The sequence below is a fragment of the Arachis hypogaea genome, chromosome 1 (genome assembly GCF_003086295.3).
Source record: "Arachis hypogaea cultivar Tifrunner chromosome 1, arahy.Tifrunner.gnm2.J5K5, whole genome shotgun sequence".
Taxonomy (NCBI): domain Eukaryota; kingdom Viridiplantae; phylum Streptophyta; class Magnoliopsida; order Fabales; family Fabaceae; genus Arachis; species Arachis hypogaea.
In genome coordinates, this window is record NC_092036.1 from 40,489,662 (window position 1) to 40,498,661 (window position 9,000).

Genomic DNA, 9,000 nt, shown 5'->3' on the forward strand with positions numbered 1-9,000 from the left:
CTCTCATTGATGTACAAAAAGGGGAAGTAACCCTGAGAGTCAATGAGGATGAGTTCAAGTTGAATGCTGTAAAAGCTATGCAGCATCCAAATACACCAAATGACTGCATGGGCGCTGACATTATTGACTCTTTGGTGGAAGAGATCAATATGACTGAAAGCCTAGAATCAGAGCTTGAGGACATCTTCAAATATGCTCAGCCTGATCAAGAAGAGTCAGAGGAAACAAAGGAATTTTCGAAAATTCCTCAGGAGGAAGATAAGCCTCCCAAACCTGAACTCAAACCACTACCACCATCCCTGAAGTATACATTTCTGGGAGAGGGTGACACTTTTCCAGTGATTATAAGCTCTGCTTTAAATCCACAGGAAGAGGAAGCACTGATTCAAGTGCTAAGGACACACAAGACAGCTCTTGGGTGGTCCATAAGTGATCTTAAGGGCATTAGCCCAGCTAGATGCATGCACAAGATCCTGTTGGAGGATAATGCCAAACCAGTGGTCCAACCACAGAGGAGGCTAAATCCAGCCATGAAGGAGGTGGTGCAGAAAGAGGTCACTAAATTACTAGAGGCTGGGATTATTTATCCTATTTCTGATAGCCCCTGGGTGAGCCCTGTCCAAGTTGTCCCAAAAAAGGGAGGCATGACAGTGGTTCATAATGAAAAAAATGAACTGGTTCCTACAAGAACAGTCACAGGGTGGCGTATGTGTATTGACTACAGAAGGCTCAATACAGCCACCAGAAAGGATCATTTTCCTTTACCATTCATAGACCAAATGCTAGAAAGACTAGCTGGTCATGATTATTACTGCTTTTTGGATGGCTATTCAGGTTACAACCAAATTGCAGTAGATCCTCAGGACCAAGAGAAAACAGCATTTACTTGCCCTTCTGGCGTGTTTGCCTACAGGAGGATGCCTTTTGGTCTGTGTAATGCTCCTGCAACCTTTCAGAGATGCATGTTATCCATCTTCTCTGATATGGTGGAGAAATTCCTGGAAGTCTTCATGGATGACTTCTCAGTATATGGAGACTCATTCAGCTCCTGTCTTAATCACCTAGCACTTGTCCTGAAAAGGTGCCAAGAGACTAACCTGGTTTTAAACTGGGAGAAATGTCACTTTATGGTGACTGAAGGAATTGTCCTTGGACACAAAATTTCAAGCAGGGGAATAGAGGTGGATAAGGCAAAGGTAGAGGTAATTGAAAAATTACCACCGCCTACCAATGTTAAGGCAATCAGAAGCTTTCTGGGGCATGCAGGATTCTACAGAAGGTTTATAAAGGATTTTTTGAAAATTGCAAAACCTCTGAGTAATCTGCTAGCTGCTGACACACCATTTGTGTTTGACACACAGTGCATGCAGGCATTTGAGACCCTGAAAGCCAAGCTGGTCACAGCACCAGTCATCTCTGCACCAGACTGGACATTGCCATTTGAACTAATGTGTGATGCCAGTGACCATGCCATTGGTGCAGTGTTAGGACAAAGGCATAACAAGCTTCTGCACGTCATTTATTATGCCAGCCGTGTTCTAAATGATGCACAGAAGAATTACACAACCACAGAAAAAGAGTTACTTGCAGTGGTCTATGCCATTGACAAGTTTAGATCCTATCTAGTGGGATCCAAAGTGATTGTGTACACTGACCATGCTGCTCTTAAATACTTACTCACAAAGCAGGATTCAAAACCTAGGCTTATAAGATGGGTGTTGCTTCTGCAAGAGTTTGATATAGAAATAAGAGACAGAAAAGGGACAGAGAACCAAGTAGCTGATCATCTGTCCCGAATAGAACCAGTAGCTGGGGCATCCCTCCCTTCTACTGAGATCTCTGAGACTTTCCCAGATGAGCAACTCTTTGCCATTCAGGAAGCTCCATGGTTTGCAGATATTGCAAATTATAAAGCTGTGAGGTTCATACCCCAGGAGTACAGCAGAGTGCAAAGAAAGAAATTAATTTCAGATGCCAAGTACTACCTATGGGATGAGCCATATCTCTTTAAGAGATGTGCAGATGGAATGATCCACAGATGTGTACCCAGAGAAGAAGCACAAAGGATCCTATGGCACTGCCATGGATCACAGTATGGAGGACATTTTGGAAGTGAGCGAACAGCCACTAAAGTCCTCCAATGTGGCTTCTACTGGCCTACTCTCTATAGAGATGCCCGAGAGTTTGTGCGTAACTGTGACAGCTGCCAAAGAGCTGGTAACTTACCTCATGGATACGCCATGCCTCAACAAGGGATCTTAGAGATTGAGTTGTTTGATGTATGGGGAATTGACTTTATGGGTCCATTCCCACCATCATACTCAAACACTTACATTCTGGTGGCAGTGGACTATGTATCTAAGTGGGTAGAAGCAATTGCCACACCCACTAATGATACTAAGACCGTGTTAAAATTCCTCCAGAAACACATCTTCAGCAGGTTTGGTGTTCCCAGAGTACTAATCAGTGACGGGGGCACTCATTTCTGCAATAAACAGCTATACTCTGCTATGGTTAGATATGGAATTAGCCACAAAGTGGCAACTCCGTATCATCCACAGACAAATGGGCAAGCTGAAGTCTCTAACAGAGAGCTAAAAAGAATCCTAGAATGGACTGTGATAGCCCGAAGAAAGGATTGGGCAAAGAGTATGGATGATGCTCTGTGGGCATACAGAACAGCATTCAAGACTCCTATAGGAACCTCTCTATACCAACTGGTGTATGGGAAGGCCTGTCATCTGCCCGTGGAACTGGAACATAAAGCCTACTGGGCAACCAGGTTCCTAAACATGGATGCTCAGTTAGCTGGTGAAAAAAGATTGCTCCAGCTAAATGAGCTAGAGGAGTTCAGACTTAATGCCTTTGAAAATGCAAAGATTTATAAGGAAAAGGCAAAGAAATGGCATGACAAGAAGTTGTCATCCAGAGTCTTTGAGCCAGGACAAAAAGTTCTGCTATTCAACTCTCGGCTCAAATTGTTCCCAGGAAAGCTTAAATCTCGTTGGAGGGGTCCGTATGTGATTACAGGAGTATCACCATATGGATATGTTGAGCTCCAGGATGCTGAGTCTGACAAAAAGTTCATTGTTAATGGACAGAGGATCAAGCATTATCTTGAAAATAATTTTGAGCAGGAATGCTCAAAACTGAGGCTGGAATGATCCTCAGTAAAGGTCCAGCTAAGGACAATAAAGAAGCGCTTGTTGGGAGGCAACCCAGTCATTAGCAGGTTATATGTTTTATTTCTACAGAGGCAATTATCAAAATTGAAGGAATTTACAGAGTTACAGAAGGATTCAGTGCAAAAAGCAAAGAAAAAGAGCTTATTGGTGAAAAAACGCCAGTAAGGGGCATTTTGGGCGTTAAACGCCAGAATGGGCACCATTCTGGGCGTTTAACGCCAGTAAGGGTGCCATTTTGGGCGTTAAACGCCAGAATGGGCACCATTCTGGGCGTTTAACGCCAGGTGTGCAGCATCCTGGGCGTTTAGCAAAACGCCCAGTGACAAAGGGAATTCTGGCGTTTAACGCCAGCCAGGGCACCTGGATGGGCGTTAAACGCCCACATTGGCTAGCAAATGGGCGTTAAACGCCAGAATGGATGCCATTCTGGGCGTTTAACGCCAGAAAGGTGGGGGACCAAGATTTTGTTTTCCGATCAATTTTTTTTCAAACTTTCCTTTTTTGACCCATACTTTTCTACATAAACACATTTCAACCTTTCATCATTCACCTTCAAATCTTCAAAAATCAAAATCATTCTTCAAATCTCTCTCAAATCAAACCCAAATCTTGTTCAAAAACTCACCCTTCTCTCAAAATCTCTCCACATCTTCTCAAATCTCCTTCCAATTTTTCGAAATCTCTTCTCCCCCCTTATAAAAACACGTTCGGCCTCCTCATTCCCCCACACCATTCGAATTTGCTCTTCTCCTCTCTCTCTTCCTTCCTTTCTTTTGCTTGAGGACAAGCAAACCTCTAAGTTTGGTGTGCTTTTCCGTGATCACTAAGCCAAGATTCATCAAGATCATGGCTCCTAAGGGAAAACAAACCAATTTAAGAGGAAAGAAAGAGAATAATCCAAAGAATCTTTGGAATCAAGAGAAGTTCTCAACCAAAGAACATGAAGACCATTATCACAAAATAATGGGTCTGAGGTCAGTGATCCCGGAAGTTAAATTTGATCTGAAAGAAGATGAATATCCGGGGATCCAAGAGCAAATTCGAAACAGAGGATGGGACGTTCTTTCCAATCCTGAGATAAAGGTTGGAAGAAATATGGTTCAGGAATTCTACTTAAATCTGTGGCTGACAGATAAGCAGAGAATGACTGGAACTGCTTACCATACTTACAGAACCATGGTCAGAGGGAAAGTTATCTACTTCCATCTGGACAAAATAAGAGAAATCTTCAAATTGCCTCAACTGCAAGATGATCCTGAATCCTTTAATAGGAGAATGGTGAGAGCAGATAAAGGGTTGGATCAAGTTCTAGAGGACATATGCCTCCCTGGAACTAAGTGGATAACCAATTCAAAGGGTGTCCCAAACCAACTCAAGAGGGGAGACCTCAAACCAATTGCAAGAGGTTGGCTAGACTTTATTGGGCGTTCCATCTTGCCCACTAGCAACCGTTCTGAGGTCACTATCAAGAGAGCAGTGATGATTCATTGCATTATGCTTGGAAAAGACGTGGAGGTTCATCATCTGATTGCTTGTGAGATCTACACAATTGCAAATAAGAATTTCACTGAAGCCAAACTGGCTTACCCAAGCTTGATTTCCTTGCTCTGTAAAGAGGCTGGGGTAAAGATGGGAGTAGATGAATTCATACCCATTGAACATCCAATCACCAAGAAGTCAATGGAAGGACAAATGCAAGACAACTCTATCAAAAGGAGGGCGCAGGAGTTCCTCCCTGAATTTCCTGAAATTGGCTACTGGGCCAGCCTAGAAGCATCTATCACCAAGTTGCAAGAAACTATGGAGCAACTTAAGGAAGAACAGCAGAATCAGAACTGCATGCTCTGCAAATTGCTGAAGGAACAAGAGAAGCAGGGGCGTGAACTTCAAGAACTGAAACGCCAAAAATTCTCCCCTCAATTTGAGGGAGCATCCACTTCTCAAAATCAAGGTTGTTGAGTCCTAACTCTGTGAAAACCTCTATCATTAGGAGCCTATTTAAATTTTTGTTTTCTATTTTTTAGTTTCATCTTATATCTATTTTTGAGTCTTGTTCTTAATTCATAGTTAATAAAATTTAAAATTCATGTCTTAAAGCTATGAATGTCCTATGAATCCATCACCTCTCTTAAATGAAAAATGCTTTAATCACAAAAGAACAAGAAGTACAGGATTTCGAATTTATCCTTGAAACTAGTTGAAATAGTTTGATGTGGTGACAATACTTTTTGTCTTTCGAATGAATGCTTGAACAATGCATATGTCTTTTGAATTTGTTGTTTTGAGAATGTTAAAATTGTTGGCTCTTGAAAGAATGAGGGAAAAAGAGAACTGTTATTGAGGATCTGAAAAATCATCAAATTGATTCTTGAAGCAAGAAATAGCAGTGATTCAAAAAAAAACGAAAAAAAAAGAAAGAAAAGAAAGAGAAAAAGAAAAAGAAAGAAATAAAGTTGTGATCCAAGGCAAAAAGAGTGTGCTTAAGAACCCTGGACACCTCTAATTGGGGACTCTAGCAAAGCTGCGTCACAATCTGAAAAGGTTCACCCAAATATGTGTCTGTGGCATGTATGTATCCGGTGGTAATACTGGAAGACAGAGTGCTTTGGGCCACAGCCAAGACTCATACACTAGCTATGTTCAAGAATCATTATACTTAACTAGGAGAATCAATAACACTATCTGAGTTCTGAGTTCCTATAGATGCCAATCATTCTAAACTTCAAAGGATAAAGTGAGATGCCAAAACTGCTCGGAAGCAAAAAGCTACTAGTCCCGCTCATCTAATTGGAGCTAAGTTTCCTTGATATTTTGGAGTCTATAGTATATTCTCTTCTTTTCATCCTACTTTGGTTTTCAGTTGCTTGGGGACAAGCAACAATTTAAGTTTGGTGTTGTGATGAGCGGATAATTTATACGCTTTTTGGCATTGTTTTTAGTATGTTTTTAGTATGATCTAGTTAGTTTTTAGTATATTTTTATTAGTTTTTAGTTAAAATTCACTTTTCTGGACTTTACTATGAGTTTGTGTGTTTTCTGTGATTTCAGATATTTTCTGGCTGAAATTGAGGGTCCTGAGCAAAAATCTGATTCAGAGACTGAAAAGGACTGCAGATGCTGTTGGATTCTGACCTCCCTGCACTCGAAGTGGATTTTCTGGAGCTACAGAAGCCCAATTGGCGCGCTCTCAACGGCGTTGGAAAGTAGACATCCTGGGCTTTCCAGCGATATATAATAGTCCATACTTTGCCCGCGATTTGATGGCCCAAACCGGCGTTGCAAATCAGCCTCAGAATTCCCAGCGTTTAACGCTGGAACTGGCATAAAAATTAGAGTTAAACGCCCAAACTGGCATGAAAGCTGGCGTTTAACTCCAGAAAAAGTCTCTACACATGAAAGCTTCAATGCTCAGCACAAGCACACACTAAGTGGACCCAGAACTGGATTTTTACGTCATTTACTCATTTCTGTATACCCTAGGTTACTAGTTCACTATTAATAGGATCTTTTGACATTGTATCTGGACATCATGACACTTTACATGTTTCTTTGTGTACCTTCTACGGCATGAGTCTCTAAACCCCATGGTTGGGGGTGAGGAGCTCTACTGTGTCTTGATGGATTAATGCAATTACTATTGTTTTTCATTCAATCATGCTTGCTTCCATTCTAAGATATCACTTGTTCTTAACCCGGATGAATGTGATGATCCGTGACACTCATCATATTCTCAACTATGAACGCGTGCCTGACAACCACCTCCGTTCTACTTTAGATTAAGTAGATATCTCTTGGATTCCTTAATCAGAATCTTCGTGGTATAAGCTAGAATTGATGGCGGCATTCAAGAGAATCCGGAAGGTCTAAACCTTGTCTGTGGTATTCTGAGTAGGATTCAATGATTGAATGACTGTGACGAGCTTCAAACTCCTGAGGGCGGGGCGTTAGTGACAGACGCAAAAGAATAACTGGATTCTATTCCGGCCTGATTGAGAACCGACAGATGGATAGCCGTGCCGTGACAGGGTGCGTTGAACATTTCCACTGAGAGGATGGGAGGTAGCCACTGACAACGGTGAAACCCTTGCATACAGCTTGCCATGGAAGGAGCCTTGCGTGCTTGAAGAAGAAGACAGTAGGAAAGCAGAGATTCAGAAGATGGAGCATCTCCAAAACCTCAACCTATTCTCCATTACTGCAAAACAAGTACTTATTTCATGTTCTTTTACTTTTCACAATCAACCCTGATAATTATTGATATCCTGACTAAGAGTTACAAGATAACCATAGCTTGCTTCAAGCCGACAATCTCCGTGGGATCGACCCTTACTCACGTAAGGTATTACTTGGACGACCCAGTGCACTTGCTGGTTAGTTGTGCGGGGTTGCAAAAGTGTGATTGCAATTTCGTGCACCACCAAGTCATTAACTTTCAAAATCAAATCTTTTTAAAATGTTTTTCAAATCATATCTTCTCAACCACATCTTTTTCAAAATAGCTTTCAATCAAATCTTTTTGATTTCTAATTTCAAATTCTTTTTCAAAAATCACTTGATTTCTTTCCCACTTTTATTTTCGAAAATCAATTAGTGTTTTTCAAAATGTTTTCAAAATCCTTTACTTAATTTTCGAATACTACTTCTCACATCCTTCTATTTATGGACTAACACTATTCCTTAATGCACAATTCGAACTCCATCTCTATTGATAAGTTCGAATTTTCTACCTCTGCCTTCTATTTTTCTTTTCCTCTGACACCTCAAGGAATCTCTATACTGTGACATAGAGGATTCCACATTTTCTTGTTCTCTTCTCTTTCTTATGAGCAGGAGCAAGGACAAAAGCATTCTTGTTGAGGCTGATCCTGAACCTGAAAGGACCTTGAAGCGAAAGCTAAGAGAAGCCAAGGCACAACTCTCTGTAGAGGACCTAATAGAAATCTTCAAAGAAGAAGAACCCATGGCAGCCGAAAACAACAACAATGCAAGGAAGGTGCTGGGTGACTTTACTGCACCTACTCCCAATTTCTATGGGAGAAGCATCTCTATCCCTGCCATTGGAGCAAACAACTTTGAGCTTAAGCCTCAATTAGTTTCTCTAATGCAACAGAATTGCAAGTTCCATGGACTTCCATTGGAAGATCCTCATCAGTTTTTAGCTGAATTCTTGCAAATCTGTGACACTGTCAAGACTAATGGGGTTAACCCTGAGGTCTACAGACTTATGCTATTCCCTTTTGCTGTAAGAGACAGAGCTAGAACATGGTTGGACTCACAACCTAAAGAAAGCCTGAACTCTTGGGAAAAGCTAGTCAATGCCTTCTTGGCAAAGTTCTTTCCACCTCAAAAATTGAGTAAGCTTAGAGTGGAAGTCCAAACCTTCAGACAGAAGGAAGGAGAATCCCTCTATGAAGCTTGGGAAAGATACAAACAATTAATCAGAAAGTGTCCCTCTGATATGCTTTCTAAATGGAGCATCATAGGAATTTTCTATGATGGTCTCTCTGAACTATCCAAGATGTCTTTGGATAGCTCTGCTGGAGGATCTCTTCATCTGAAGAAGACGCCTACAGAAGCTCAAGAACTAATTGAAATGGTTGCAAATAACCAATTCATGTACACTTCTGAAAGGAATCCTGTGAACAATGGGACTAATCAGAAGAAAGGAGTTCTTGAGATTGACACTCTGAATGCCATATTGGCTCAGAATAAAATATTGACTCAGCAAGTCAATATGATTTCTCAAAGTCTGTCTGGAATGCAAAATGCACCAGGTAGTACTAAAGAAGCTTCATCAGAAGAAGAAGCTTATGAT

General features: G+C 41.2%; 1 non-coding gene across 1 annotated transcript; it reads right to left on the reverse strand.

Annotated features, from left to right (window-relative positions):
* Positions 1–8,541: 8,541 nt before the first annotated feature.
* LOC112712363 (small nucleolar RNA R71) lies at positions 8,542–8,649 on the reverse strand. The gene has a single exon (XR_003157766.1). It is a non-coding gene; the product is annotated as a small nucleolar RNA R71 (small nucleolar RNA).
* Positions 8,650–9,000: the final 351 nt, after the last annotated feature.